This window comes from Lepidochelys olivacea (genome assembly GCF_965140295.1).
Source record: "Lepidochelys olivacea isolate rLepOli2 genome assembly, chromosome: 26".
In the NCBI taxonomy this organism is placed as follows: Eukaryota; Metazoa; Chordata; order Testudines; family Cheloniidae; genus Lepidochelys; species Lepidochelys olivacea.
Genome location: NC_140436.1, coordinates 8,557,251 through 8,573,706, shown reverse-complemented (window position 1 = coordinate 8,573,706; position 16,456 = coordinate 8,557,251).

The following is a 16,456-nucleotide window of genomic DNA, read 5'->3' as shown; positions in this document are numbered from 1 at the left end:
TCTGAAATTTCTAGAACTAATATGGACAGTGTATACTTGCGGCTGTGAAGCTCTGCTAAAGCCTCATCTGGCAGTGAACTGCAGCATTTCTCAGAGTTTAAATTTCAGTTCAAGAAGTGGGAATTCCCTCATCTGTTCTGGCATGGGCAGCATTGGAGAGGTACAAAGTACTAGTATCAAAGACTTTGATACACAAAGGGTGACGGAGCTAGATGAGGCAGAGGCCCCAATCCGCTCCGGTGAAGAGGCTGTTCAGAGACCATGGGCAGCTGCATCTTGCAGCTGGTCCATTGTGCCCCATTCAAATCCAAGGGTGGGGTCAATACTGCACCAGGCATAGAGGGTGACTCCATTGGTTCTTGAAAAGGACATTGCTGAGATGGAAACAAGGGAGAAGTGTGAGTAACCACTGATGCTCGACATCCACATTTCTTGTGGAGAAGAAATCACAGACTTTCAAGCAATCAGACTAGAATGAGGGAAGGGACTTGTAGCGTTTGCCAAATTAGCCACGTAGGGCTGCACTGCAGAATAATCAGGCTGTAATTAAAGGCAGCACCAAGGACTTCGCTTGAGAATGTAGGGCTTTTTTGTTGTTAGTTGGTAGACACCAAAAGAGGCAGAATAGAGCTGGTTGGGAACTTTTTTTATGAAATGTTTTTTCATTGGAAAATGCTGATTCATTGACATTGAAATGTTTTGGGAAAGGGCCAATTTTGACTAATTTCTTCTTTTGAAAAAAAACAAACAAAAACACCTGAAGACATTTTGAAATGATCAAAACACATCTCATTTTGACATTTTCCGAATTAAAAAAAAGAAATCCATTTTTCAGGTAGAAAAGATTTTGTTTTGGAATGTGAGTTCTAGGTTTGATTTTTTTTAAATATTTTTTTTTTACTATCAGAATGATAGGCCACGCCAGGTAACAGTGACGACGGTACTAAGTGCCCCTTTGCATGTGCACCCCAGCAAATTGCAGACAAATCAAGGAAGCCTCCAATATTGGCTGCTCGGTGGAAATGAATGAAGGGGTGTTGAGTCTCTATCCCTCCCCTCTGGTGCTCCTGTGTAGGCCTAGCCATACTTTGGCCAATTTAAGGTCTTGAGAGGAAGGATGCCCTAGACTAGGACAAGTGCTGGGTGACATTTTTTGATTGAAACTTCCTTCTGGAGGAGAAGGGGGGGGGGAAGCAGATCCAACAACATGAACACTGTTTTGCAATTCCTATCAGTTTCATCATATTATTAGTTATGGAAAAAACAAACAAATTCCGAAAAACGAAGCCTTTTGTTTTGACATGTTGGAAACAAAACATTTTGATTTTTTCAGTTCAAAACGACATTTTGTTTCAAAATTTCCCTTAATTTTATTGAAAAAGGAAAAGAACTCCAAATGAGCACATTCAGAACGCTTTGAAATGTTCATTTCAATTCTGAGCTTTTTATTCTGGGTCAAACAAAACATTTTATTCGACCTAAAACTGTGGTTTAACTTATTAAGCAAGCTAAAGTTAAAAGCCTAACCATAGCTGGGCAGAAGACTCTCCTCTCCTCCTTGCCTTCCTCTCCCCTCCTCCCCGCTTTGAATTTATGTTCAGTTCCTGCCAACGACAAGGACATCAATTTCACTGCACTCCCTTGGCTCCAGACACACTGTAATGTGCCCGCCTCTAACTGTAGGCATAGGCTGACACTGCCTGATTATTTCTTTCATTATTTGGTGGCAGGGCGAGCGATTTAGGGGGTATTGTTTAAATGCACAGTGCAATTAGACACTTTTAAAGTCATTCATTAGTTTTTGTAAACAGAAGCAAGGGAAAAACATAGGCAGACACCCTTTGTTGAGTGTTGGCACAAGCTCTATGCGCTGTTTAAGCTCTCAATATAGGACCTAAGTGGAACATAGGGGCTTGTGCTGGACCTCTGTACAGGGATAAATTTCACCCTGTGGGAATGGCCCTGTGTAGTGGGCTGAGATAAGCTGCAATGGGGAAGTGTGCACTGGGGAAATACAATGTCAAACTGGCAGAGAATTAATAGTACAGTAGATTTGTGGAGGGGTGGGGGAGAAAACAATATCAATGGCAGAGAATTAATACAGAAGACTGTGTGTGGATCCATCTGTGCTATGCAGGTGTAATTTTATTAGTGTGTCCTACTCCTCTGTGTGTTGTTGCATTGCGTGTGCACCTAATTTGCAAACATGCTGACCCCTCACTTTCAATTATGTCATCCGCAAGTTTGAATCCTGAACCTTCTGCACCAAAGCATGGACTTTTACTACTTGAGTTTAAGGAGGAACTCCACCAGCTGACACTAGTAGTTGGTTGTTGTCTAGCGTGTGGGCTGGCCACTAAAAGGGGACATGACACACACGTTACTCTTCAGGGAGGGAACCTGATAAACTAATTTGTGAGGGAACTAGCACATTACTGGGAGCTATTAGCTAGCAATTATGTCCCTTGATGTATTTTGTCAGTGTCTACAAACTGAACGTGAGCTGGGAGGAAAAAATGGTATAAACTACTATGTGTTAATGTGTTACAGAAGTAAGAACTTTTTCTTCCTTTAAGTAGCATATGCAAGGAGGAGACATAATACTGCAAGCTCCAACAGTGAGAGGTAGCTGAAAAGAGCCATGGGAAGGTGTTTTCTTATAAAAGACTCTTCAGCTGAGCTACAAAGTTAGACACTTGGCTGACAAGTAGATTTTAACCTGTTAAGTCTCTGGCTTCACCACCTCTCATGTTTGTCATGGCCATCCCCTTGCAAATGAGAGGGGATGATTTTAATGACAGTATCTGCCAATGAGGATAACATCTCCAGCTTCATGCTTGGCCTTTGTTTTCCAGAAGCTGTGTTGCCGGAAGATGAAACTGACTTGTACCTTGACACAGAGCTCACGGCCTCTGTAACCAGGAAGATTTGGCTACGTGGAGAGACAGTGCCACCTTGGGAATATGTAGAGAGGATGTGTACAGTGTGAAAGGGGACATAAGAGAAGATCACAGTGCTGTGCTTGAGGCTATGAGATGGACTCTTTGTTATTCCAGCAGGATTAGGCCTATACTCCTATGACAGGAAAGGACCATTGAGTGAGTTCCTAGCTCTAAAAAGAGGAGTCCAGAGAGAAGTCTAAATGAAAACCTGAAGAGCTTTCCCCACAGAAAGCAGACTTCAGTCTTGTCAGTTGTTTCATGACATAGCTCCCTACGCAGTGGAACACATTAAAACAAAAGTCGAGCTTATGGATCTTTCATGAGCGGGACTGGTAAGAACGTTTGTCTTGCATGTTATGCCAAAGGACACAGCTGCAGAGTGATTCTGTGCTGAATCAGAGGGAAGGGCATCACTTGCCGAATCAGCCCTACCACTTCCCTGAAGCACCTGCCGGTTGCCCAGCCGTGTATTGAAGAAGCATAGGCCTGCTTAGCTTGCGAGAAGCACACCTCAACGTGGTAAGTCTGTTGGCTTTACATTCAAACGAGATTTATATTTTTCCAATGTAAAACTATGACCAGGGAGAACTCTTTGAGGTGGGGGAAAAAAAGTTTGTTTAGCTAATGAATCTTTGTACAGCACTTTGAAGATTTAAAGTCCAATGTAAGTGTTCAGTATTATTATTTACGCTTAGTATATCCTGCAGGTGTTCAGTTGAACCAACTCTTGCAATGAACTCTGTGCATCCCCTTTTAACTCCTGAAGTTTGCTTTGAACTAATAACACGTTTTTAAAGCCCTTTAATGGGGCTAATTAGATTGTGTGTGGGGACATCAGTTGAATGGCCAATGTCAAATAAGATCACATAGTTAGATATGGTGCAATGTTTGGGGTTATCTGCTCTCTGACCTTAACATTGCATGCTGATTGAATTATAATGATTATGGGATGCTAAGGAGAGATCTGACTGAACATGAGCATGGAGAGGATTAGGAAGATAATTCTGCTCTCACACAGTCTTAGACAGGCGGTGACTCTGCTGATTTCCTCAGAGTTGCTCCTGATTCTCACTGGGATGAGTGAGAGCAGAATCCGGCCCATCCGGCCGCTCCTTTTAGCTCCTGAAGGAACAATCCCTGAGCCTGAATCTACATTGTCTTGCATCTTGTGTACTGGTAAGAGAAAGGGTTGTTTCAGTAAGATATTTGAATAAAAAGAGGATGACATCCCAGTCTTTGTGACATAATGTATTGCTGCATTGACTACTTGTTTATTATTTGCAAAGTGAAAACAAGGAATCCAATTACAAAACATATATAGGGTATAAAAATTGCAAATGAAAATTCCCTCCATTGTCCAACCTATATGATTCTCCATTCATTCATTGCATTGCAGGGGTGTATTTGTATAAAGAATTTTATTTTACAGCCTTTGTGTAATCAGAAACATAATTGCTTTGATGCTTTATCTTTCTTCTGGTATTTGACAGACAAACATCTTTGCACATGCACATGAGTTCTAATATACGTTCAGATCTATCATCCTGAGTGCAGGGGTGTCAAAATAAAACAAAATAATATATAGTTCTTACAGGCAGCTCTTCTTCCAGGGAGCTTATTGGTGTTGTCAGTTGTTATGTGCTGAAATCCACAAACTGCACACTGTATATTCACTTTTCTTGGGATTATCAGGAAGCAGATATTCAATAGCTGATGTAAGTTACCATTGTGATTGTCAGAACAAAGTAATATATTGTCAGTTCTCATTTGCTGCTCTTTTCCTGAAATTTTAAAGGCAAAATCCTATAATGTGCTGAGAAACTTCTATGAGGCACTAACAAAACACAATTCCCATTGAAGCGCTGGGCTTACATCAATGGTGAATTTGGCCTGCTGTCCTCAGGCTCCCTTAGTAAATGCATCCTGAAAATGCATTACAAAAAGACATAGAACACTTCTAATGTCTGGGTGTAAAACTGGCAAATTGAAACTATAACATTAAAACTACTGAACTGTTTTTTGTTTGTTTTTTTTTGTGGGGTTTTTTTTTTTTTTACAAACTTGGCTTAATTTTTAAGTTTTAGTCTGAGTTTGTTTTTAAAAAATGCCAAGTTTGAGGTTTCCAGCTTCAACTCCTTTTCATTAGGATCCAATCCTGTGCCATTCAAGTCAGTTAACAAGAATTCTATTATGCAGCATCATGGCCTTACATTATTATTGATTATAGGGCTGAGACTCAACTGTGTAAATCTGTGTACTGTAGCTTCACTGAGGTACATGGAATTATGTTGTATGCAGTGTTGCTATAGCTGTGTTAGTCGCAGGATATTAGAGAGACAACATGGATGAGGTAATGCCTTTTATTGGTCCAACTTCTGTTGGTGAGAGAGACAAGCTTTTGAGTTTACAAGGACCTGAAGAAGAGTCTCAGATCCCCATGATATTTGTCAAACCTGTTTTTAAAAACCTCCAGTGACTGGATGTCCCTTTGTAACCTTTTCCAATACTCAACTATCCTTATAATTAGAAAGATTGTTTTCCTAATATCTAACCTCAATCTCCCTTGCTGCAGATTAAGACCATTATTTCTTGTCCAACCTTCATTGGACACGGGCAACAATTGGTCAGCGTCCTCTTTATAACAGCACTTAACATATCTGAAGACTGTTATCAAGTCTTCCCTCAGTTGTCTTCTTTTCTCAAGACTAAACATAGCCATTTTTAAGCCTTTTCTCATAGGTCAGATTTTCAAAATCTTTTATCATTTTTGTTGCTCTCCTCTGGTACCTTCAATTTATCTGCATCTTTCCTAAAGTGTGGTGTCCAAAACTGGACATAACGCTCCAGCTGAGGCCTCACCAGTCCTGACTGGGACAGTTACCTCCTACCCGACAAGCCCGAAATGTGGATTAACGTGCCTAGGTTTAGGTACTCAAGTTTTGAAAAAATGTGGCTCTGGTCAAAATGGGTGTATATTCGTTTATGTACTTCTACTCCACTGATTTATTTCAGGGTAAGTAGCAGAATTATAGAATGAAAATGCTTCGAAGAAGGAGAATATTAAGGAAAGATCTGAAAGAGTAGGGGGGCTGGAAGAGGGAAAAGAGAAAATGGAAGATGCTGACTGATGCCAGTAATTTCTTCGTGACAGTTACTTATTCATAAACATGAAGGGATAAGTACTCAAGGGAAAAAAGGATAAAATTATAAACAATTCAGGGAAAATTTCTTCATACAAAGAGTTCTTTAAACAAAGCTCATAGGCAAAGGCAGCAATAGAGGTAAAACAGTGTTTGCGAGGGAGCTGACACAAATTTTAAGGAAATGGAGGGATCCTAAATGTACTGCCAAAAGCTACGTTATTTAACCTGGAAGGCATTTAGGCTGATCTGTACAACATTTCCTTGGGTTATTAAAGGTAAGCCTCGATGGATCACAAGGCCTTTCTGGCACTCCCAGTTATATCTGTGTTCCTGTTTAACATAAGAATACAGTACCTGAAAACAGCTTAAAGAGGTTTTTGGATTGCACTCAACAGCGTGATGACAAGACAACGTAACAGCGGAACAAGCTAGGAGAATATGGAAAATAGGTTGACTGTGGGATTTGATTTGAGATGGAGTCATCCTAATGGCCCCTGCTTTTGTGTAATTTACAGTCAGATTGACACAGGTCACTTAGTATAAAGTCTATTTAATTTGTGTCAACATGGCTGCTCGTGTTCTGAAGACATTGTTAAAAGGTAGAGGATACAGTACTTCAGGGAACTAGAGATCTGTGATTGGGGAGCTTGGTCGAGGTACTTTTTGCACTGTAATAGGACATGTTTATCACTAAGGTTTCTTAAACAAAGTAGCTGGCAATGCAGTGCTGATGTATGTCAGTGGTGGGGTTATTATTTTCTAGTATTTTGCTGTAGCACCTACAGGCCCCAGCTTCGATCTGCATCCTGTTGTACTAGGTAGTCACGCATAGGCCCATGTCTACAGTAAGAGCACTTTACAGGGACAGGAATACGGGTATACTACACCAGCAAAGTGCTTCTCGGGCGGACGCAGCTATGCTGGCAAAGCTACATTTGGCACCATATGATAAAAACACCCCCCTGGATCAAAACAGGCTATACTGGCAAAAGCACCGCTTTGCTGCCATAGTTGTGTCCACACAACTGGCTGCTGCTGGCACAGCTGTGTTGTTCGGGGATCACACCATTTTACACCCCTGGTATAAGTCTGCAGTGTAGACATGGCTTTAATAAAAACTGTCCCTGCCTCAAAGAGCTTACAATTTAAATACACAGCACAGACAAAAGATGGGAGAAAGGGAACATTATTGTCTCCATTTCACAGAAGGAAACTGAGGCACGGAGAGATCAAGTAATTTGTCCAAGTTTGCACAGGAATTCTCTGGCTGAGCTGAAAATTGAAACCAAATCACCAATAATCCCATGTGAGATGGGATTGTAAGATCCACAGTTGCATGCTGGCCCTTGAAAAGGCAAAAGAAGGCAGAGTGCTAGGCCTGTTTAATTTAAATGTAATGTGTTAAATCTAAAGCACTATCGCTTTAGTGTCCAGGCGATTCAGCCACGTAGTACTGTTACTGGCGAGAAAAGATCATTCAGAACAGGCCTGGGTTTAGATTCAGGTAATTTGAGTTGGCATAGTGGTTTAGCATGCTAGGGCACTTTTGTACTGATCTCCCTGAACTCAGAGGCGATGAAGTGAAACCCCAGAACTGATTATAGTGCTTTGAAATTACAGTGTAGCTGGCACATTTCCCACATCTCCCCAGGATCTAGGAAAAGGGTTATGTAGCAGGGCAGTCTCTCCCCAGAGAGGAAAGAACAATGACAGGGGGGTGTGTGTGAGCGAGCCTGAGAGAGAGAGAAGTTGGGTTGTGACGATAATAAATAAGCCAGTAAAGTGCCGTCCTGCCTCTGACAGTGTTTGTTCTGGGTCGAGGCATGGTGCTGAGCCATGCAAATAATAGACTTTTTAGTGCTTGTCAAGATGAAAAAGAAACGAACTGCTGTGAGACACAAAAATCTTCAGATGCTTAAAAGTTTCAAAATAGGATTCAAAAACTCATCAGGGAAGAGATTATCTCACTTTTTCTTTCTTTCTTTCACGTACCTGCAGATAATAGAGACATATTTATGTTAAGGTTTAAACAAAACCTCCCCCCTGCACACGCATTCAGTGACCACATTGAGAAAAACGATGGAATGTGATAATTCTCCGTAACAGGCTGAGGAGGAAGAACAAAGATGGTACTTACATTGTAAACTCTTTCAGGGCAGGGACTCTGTTTGTATACCACCTAGCACAATGGGGTCTTTATCCATGAGATAGGCTCCTGGATGTTACCACAATAGGTCGTGAATAATGGTAACTGTGATAATAACAAATGGTCCATCTATGGTTTGGTAGAGACTCAGTGTTTGATACTGTCAGGTCAGTAATCCAGCATCTTCCATCACAAGTCTGATTTTTGGGAAAGCATGCCTATTTGGGGAAGTGCTTAAGTGCCGTTGACTTGAGTGGGACTTAGTTAATTAGGTGCTTAAATGTTTTCCAGAACTAGGGGGGCACAGTTTGGTCCTGAATACTTGGGTGACATTAGTGATTTTGGCCAATTTTATTTCGGTGACCATTAAGGAAAAAGGAACAGATTCAGATGTCTTCTGAGAACTTGAATCTTTGTCCATTCTTAATTTATTTATTGAGGCTCTGTTGTGTTTGAATAGGAATGAGGAGGAATGTGCATATCGGGTGGCCTCGTGCATATGTAACATCAACAGACCCCGGTTGTCGGCGGGTGGAATCGAACCCGGAACTTCTGGAGCTAAATGCATGAGCCTCTAGTGCACGCACTAAAAGCCATCTGGCCGTTAGCTAAGGCTGTAGAGCAGACTCATTAATCTCTCTCTAAGTGGTCTTGGTGCCACTAGATGGGACAGAGCACCACACCCAGAAGGTGTGTGGGTTACACATAGAGCACTGGACTGGGACTCAGGGGAACGGTATTCTATTTCCAGATCTGCCCCGTCCTGCTCCTTGATTGAGGGCAAGTCCTTTCACCTTGTGGTACCTCTGTTTCCATGACCGTAAAGTGGGGATAACGATACTGATCTTTGTGAAGTGCTGTGAGACCTACTGATGGAAAGAGCTGGTTATTCCGATTAGTCCTATCCAGTGTCTAGGTGGGTCTAGAAGCAGAGTTGCTGATGCAACACGAGACAATCTATTCTTGCAGCAGTGATTCCAGGTGGGATCAGGAATGGATGTGCAGGAAATCTCACGGGAATGCCTCCTTTCAGATAATTTCTTGCTCAGATCAGAATCCCCATGACTCTAAAGGGAACCCCATACCCCTTAATCTCTCCAACCGTTAGTCACTGATAAAAGCCTGCTCAGACAATGCTGCTAAACATGGCACCCCTTCAAATCCCTAGATGCTCGAAAACCTTATCCCCACCAGTCAAGGGCAATTCAAAATGCTAGCATGAGGTTCACTGCTTTCTGAAGGCTTGGTCCAGTTAATGCCTATTGAAGCCAATGGGAATCTTCCAAGATTTAAAAAAATGTCCTGGGGAAAATAATTTTTAACCTTGCTGCACTCTGAGATATGGGGTAGAAATGGGTTGCTGATGTTGCTCTTTTCTTACATGGGCCAGAAACATAATGACCTAAATTCCAAACTACTTTACCGGCAGCGTCATAGAAGCAGAGAAATAAACTGGATTGCAAGGTGAGGGTTGATCTTGTTGGCCAGTTGGGCAAGTGACACTGTGGCGAGGCAAGATAAGTAGTGGGAAGTCCACAAACAAAGCAGTATTAGCAACAGCTTTCTTTTCTCTTGGTCTTTTCTTAGGGAATAGATACTCCCTCCCTAGATAGCATTTTTACAATAGCTGCTATTATATAGACACTTTTAAATACATAAATAACTAGGTTTGTGCTTGGTTATTTTTTGGGGAGGGGGAGAGACAGTTTTCTTTTTTTTCCCCCCTGTTAGCATTTCCGTGCTGCCCATTAAGTGCATTTACAAAGCACTGACTGACAAGAACATTGTTTGATGGACTCATCCCATGTAATGAGATGTTTCAGCAACTGTATTTTTCCACAATAAGTTAGTAACAAAAACTAGAAGGAGGGGGGAAGAATATAGACTGGCATTTAGACAGGCTCGGCTGACCCTCCCAACATCCCTGTAAAAATAACCATGTGGAGAATTTGCATTAAAAATAAATTCTTGCTGCTGTGTGCATTTTGAACAAATTTACATAGTATAGAATCATAGAAATGTAGGGCTGGAAGGGACCTCAAGAGGTCGTCCAGTCCATCTCCCTGTGCTGAGGCTGTATCAAGTATATCTATACCAGCTCTGCCAGGTGTTTGTCTAATCTGCTCTTAAAAACCTCCAGTGATAGGGACTCCACAAACTACCTTGGAAGTCTATTCCAGATCTTAGCTACCCTTCTAGTTAGAAAGTTTTCCCCTAAAATCTGGTCGATGTTGCTGCAGATGAAGCCCATTATTACTTGTCCTACCTGTAATAGACTTGGAGAACAGTTGGTCATCATCCTTTTTTTAACCGCCTTTAACATATTTGAAGACTGTTGTCAAGACGCTCCTCAATCTTCTTGTCTCAAGACTACACATAACAGTTTTCTTAACCTTTCCTCATAGGTCATGTATTCTAAGCCTTTTATCATTTTTTGTTGCTCTTGTCTGGATACGCTCTTCAGTTCGTCCACAGCATTTTTAAAGTGTGTCCACCAAAATTGGAAAAGTACTCCAGATGAAGCCTTACTGGTGCTGAGTAGAGGGGGACAATTACCGACTATGTCTTACGTATGACATTCCAGGTAATACACTCAGAATGATCATATCTTTTTTTACAACTGCACCAGTTTTGATTTGTATTCAATCTGTTGATCCATTAGAATCCCCAGGTCCTTTTCTTCAGTACTACCACCTAGTCAGTTTTTTTTCCCATTCTGTGTTTGTGTATTTTTATTTTTTCCATCATAACTAGAGTATTTTTGTGCTTGTCTGCATTGAATTTCATCTTGTTGATTAAAGACTAATTCCCCAATCTGCCAAGTTTGTTTTGAATTTTTATCCTGTCCTCCAAAGTGCTAGCAACCCCTACCAACTGGCTGTCAACTGCAGATTTTATGAGCATACTCTCCATTCTGTTATCCAAGTCATTAATGAAAATATTGAATAGTATCAGACCCACGACAGGCCTCTAAAGGACTCCACTAGATATGTCCCCCAAGTTTTGACAGTGAACCATTGATAACTACTCTTTGAGTATGGTCTTTGAACCAGTTTATACACCCACTTTATAGTAATTTCACATCGACCATATTTCTCTAGTTTGCTTAGGAGAATATCATGTGGAACTGTGTCAAAAGCCTTATTATCATGTCTACTGCTTCTCCCCATCTGCTAGGCCAGCAACCTGGTCAAAGGAGGAAATTATGGTAGTTTGGCATCATTTGTTCATGACAAATCCATGCTGGCTATTTCTTATAACCTTATTATCCTCTAGGTACGTACAAATTGATCGATTAATCATTTGTTTTGGTATCTTTCAGGTACAAAAGTTAGGCTGACTGGTCTATAATTCTCCAGGTCTTCTTTGTTTCCTTTTTTAAAGATAGGCAGTATGTTTGTCCTCCTTTAGTCCTCTGGGACCTCGTGTGTGTGTGAGAGAGAGAGAGAGAGAATGTGCGTGGGTGTATATGTATATTATCATAGAATATCAGGGTTGGAAGGGACCTCAGGACGTCATCTAGTCCAACCCCCTGCTCAAAGCAGGACCAATCCCCAACTAAATCATCCCAGCCAGGGCTTTGTCAAGCCTGACCTTAAAAACTTCTAAGGAAGGAGATTCCACCACCTCCCTAGGCAACGCATTCCAGTGTTTCACCACCCTCCTAGTGAAAAAGTTTTCCCTAATATCCAACCTAAACCTCCCCCACTGCAACTTGAGACCATTACTCCTTGTTCTGTCATCAGCTACCACTGAGAACAGTCTAGATCCAAACAAATTGGTGGGATAAATTAAAATATAGTTACCCCTTTTGGCTCAAATGGTTACCTAAAAAATTGGCGTCTAGTGGGTCATTTCCACGAGGAGGAGAAATTGACCATGGAGTCAGGTATTTCTTTGAAACAACCCTGTTTATTTACAAGGAATGTACCTAAAGCCCTCTTTCCCTGAACATAGTAGGAATCAACAGCAGGACACAGTTGCTTTGTTTGCAATTTCAAGCCTCTTTCCAGCCAGCACTTTACTCAAAAGCACTCTCTTTCTCAAGGTCACACTACCAAGGTTTCTCTGGCTGCATCTGGGGCGTCTTTACTCCTTTTCTGTGTGCTTCTGTGGTGTTTCTTCCCCTTCTCTCTTACACACACACACACACACACACACACACACACACACACACACACACACACGCAATCAAAATCGACCCCTGACCCATATTCAGCACGCAGTGAAATTCCCCCCACTGCCACATAGTTCAGATTCCTGAGTAGCTTTACATGTGACTTACGTTGTGGGTGGTAGCTTTTATTGTTTCAGCTGTCTTTAAACAAATGGCCATTTAATTGCTCCTTCATTTAGCCTGAATGGAAGGTGGCTGTTATCCCAAACAGCTTGAAAGAGAATTTTCCCAACCCACAGCTTAACGAACACGCATGCAGGAGCCCACCTTCATGCTTTCTCTCAGGCTGTCCCTCAGGCTTGAGAGGGGCTCCCTGTAATCATGCACAAAGCCACCTCATTGTCCTCCTTTAAATCCTTCCTTACAATTCTCCTCTGCCTACAAAAAACTTCACAACTCAGCTGCCGTGCTGAGACCCCTGCCGATCCTGCTGACCAATATTGTCTCATTGTTTCCTTGTATTCCCCCATTTGTACTCCCCCTATTATCTCTTGTCTTACAAGATTGTAAGTTCTTTGGTGCCTAAAGCATATTTTTGTTGTGTGTCTGTACAGAGTCTAATAAACCAGGGCCTGGCCCATGACTAGTGATGCTACTGCAATAGAATAACACAGATATTTTCAAAGCCACTGAGTGGATTTAAATGCACAGTTACCAGCACAATTAGTGGGAGTCCTGCTTCTCAATCCCCTAGACTGCTATGAATATATTGGCTTTTGAATGCAAAAATGTAGGCCCCCAAGTAGCCTCAGTTTTGTGAATGTCATTTTTCACTGGTAAATAATTATCATAGAATATCAGGGTTGGAAGGGACCACAGGAGGTCATCTAGTCCAACCCCCTGCTCAAAGCAGGACCAGTCCCCAACTAAATCATCCCAGCCAGGGCTTTGTCAAGCCTGACCTTAAAAACTTCCTAAGGAAGGAGATTCCACCACCTCCTTAGGTAACGCATTCCAGTGTTTCACCACCTTCCTAGTGAAAAAGTTTTTCCTAATATCCAACCTAAACCTCCCCTACTGCAACTTGAGACCATTACTCCTTGTTCTGTCATCTGCCACCACTGAGAACAGTCTAGAGCCATCCTCTTTGGAACCCCCTTTCAGGTAGTTGAAGGCAGCTATCAAATCCCCCCTCATTCTTCTCTTCTGCAGGCTAAACAATCCCAGCTCCCTCAGCCTCTCCTCATAAGTCATGTGTTTCAGTCCCCTAATCATTTCTGTTGCCCTCCGCTGGACTCTTTCTGGGGCCCAAAACTGGACACAGTACTCCAGATGAGGCCTCACCAATGTCAAATAGAGGGGAACGATCACGTCCCTCGATCTGCTGGCAACTTATACATCCCAAAATGCCATTGGCCTTCTTGGCAACAAGGGCACACTGCTGACTCATATCACTGCTGACTGTAACCCCTCGGTCCTTTTCTGCAGAACTGCTGCCTAGCCATTCGGTCCCTAGTCTGTAGCGGTGCATGGGATTCTTCCGTCCTAAGTGCAGGACTCTGCACTTGGCCTTGTTGAACCTCATCCGATTTCTTTTGGTCCAATCCTCTAATTCGTCTAGGGCCCTCTGTATCCTATCCCTACCCTCCAGCGTATCTACCTCTCCTCCCAGTTTAGTGAGGTTATGTCTGCATGGATTGTCTGCTCAAGTGTGCATAGCTCCCCAAACACGGTCTCTCATCCCCTGCTCCCAACCCTCTTCAATGTGCAGGTGCACACACACACACACACACACACTCACTCTCTCAGCTCAGTTGTGCCGTGGGCCTGGTGTCTAGAATAGGGTTTGTTCCGTAGGCTGCAACCCTGCGTTACTTACGCATGTGAGTTATCAGACTGAAGCCAATGGGGGTTGTTCTGGTGCATAAAGTTATGCATGTGCATAGGTACTTGCAAGGTTCAAGTCAATCCTGAGTCAGAGCTGCTGCACGCTGAGCTCTTTTTTCCAATTCTGGCCACTAATGTCTGAGTCTAATTCTGATCCCTCTGACACCATTATAAAGAAGAAGCATCCCTCCTAAAGTCAGAGGCGTTGCACCACGTTCCAGTAGTGTTTCTGATATTAGAATTTGGCCCTATCATTTCATTAAAGGAACACCGCCTGGGGAGTGGAGATTTTCTGTTTTTCATTATTTTGTAAGGGACCTGGTGTGAAGTATCTTTCTTATCAAACTCATTTTTTTAAAAAAAAGATCCCCTCCCCCACAAAGTGCTATTTAATACATTAGCGAGAGTGATTGTCAGTAAGCTCTTGAAAATGAAGTACTGATTTGTTATTCTGCAGTTCATCTTTAATTGTGTCATGCTAATTAAGTCTATTAAAGCAAATGTTAATATTCTGACTAATTCAGCAATGTCTTCCCAGACTGATTGTTATGCCCAGGTTAGGAAAGATGCCGCAGCATTGGTGCAAAAAGCACGTGAGTTAGGCCTACACACGTAAATGAGTTGTTTTTCAAGAGTGCAAATCAAAGTTATGATTGAGCGGAGCAGAACATTTAATATAAAGGCCGTCAGCTTCTCTCTCTCTCTCTCTCTATATATATATATATGCCTGCCCTGCCCCAAAGAAATGCAACTCTGGAATAATCAGAAGCCCTGAATGCAAAGTCAAACATTGAGAAATTTAATATGGGAATGATGTGGAAGACTACATTTGAAAAGTTGTGCTCCCCTTTGGTCATTCTTTTAAAAAAATATTTGTGTGTTTGTTGTTGGTTATTATTCTGATTGTGCGGATGTCCAAGGATGCCAAAAGGTCCAACTGTATTAGGTGCTCTGTGCAATCCAGGAACTCAAAGACATTCTCTGCACCAAAGAGACCACAAGCTAGGATTTCATTAATACATGAGCGGGGCCTAACCCGACTGAAGTCAATTGCTAGCCCTGAGTGTTCACCAAACATGAATCAGGCCCCCAAACATCAGGAAATTGGCTTTAAAATAATCACATTTCTGAAAAAAATAATAAACACAGAGTTGTTTTTTTATTTGCCTTTTGGTTTCTTCGACTTTGTTGCACTCAGGTCCTGTTTTCAAGTTTTTCTCCACAACCATAAGAGCCAGAATCTCTTTTTCTTAAATGAAAGCTAAGATTCTGAGGTGTTCATATGAATCCAGGCGTGGAGCTATATGAAAAACATGAAATATTGCTGGATTTGTACTGCCAACTTTCACACGGCCATAGAAAGGCTCTCATGGAGTTCAGTGCCTTTGGATCAGGCTTCAAGTGTACATACAAGCGAATGAGGGCTAGCAGGACAAACGGTACACAAAAGTTACGCTGGGCTCTGTCACAGGGGATCACCAGACTAACCAAGGTCAGTATCCTTGTGAAAGGCTATTAAAGAGATGTCTGGCAGAATCGAGTTAAACGGATGGGATAAAAAAGCTATTGTAGGTGGGCGGTCTTTGGAGGAGAGGGGATCTCGGCGGTGACTCACTGAGGTGGTGTGCACGGTTCTGAAGGGAATTGAGAGGACAAATGCTCCAAGGCTTGCTACGGCTGTGTTAAATATAGAGGGGAAAAGGCATAAAGCGAAGTTTAGGCAGGTTCATGTCCTCAAGGAATCGATGGAGAATTTCATTACCCATGAGCAGATTATCAACAGCATCTAGCATAACTGTAAACAGCCACTTGGACAGGCATTTCTAAGAAGCAAGTGTTATGTGGAGTCTAGGTCCTAACCGAACATCAGTGGCGATGGTGCTAATAATTTTATAGCTTTCCTGTCCATGAGAGACTTGGCTGGAGAAAAGCATATGATAGCCTCTGCTTCCACAACGTGAACAACAAGAGACTGCGGTGGAGTTGGCCTTTTTTTTTTTTTTTTTAGGATTGATTTCCACTGGGGGTAAAATCGTTTTAATGGACAAAGCAAAGCACGGGAGAGAAATAAACACAGAGGACTGCGACTTACAGCGGACTGGACAAACAAATCACTGGACTGACAATAAACACCCTGGAGTTCTGCAGCCATATAAATGTGAGGCTGATATGGGCGCTCATTAAAAGACAGACTTCTACCCAGTATGTTGCTGTGGGCAAG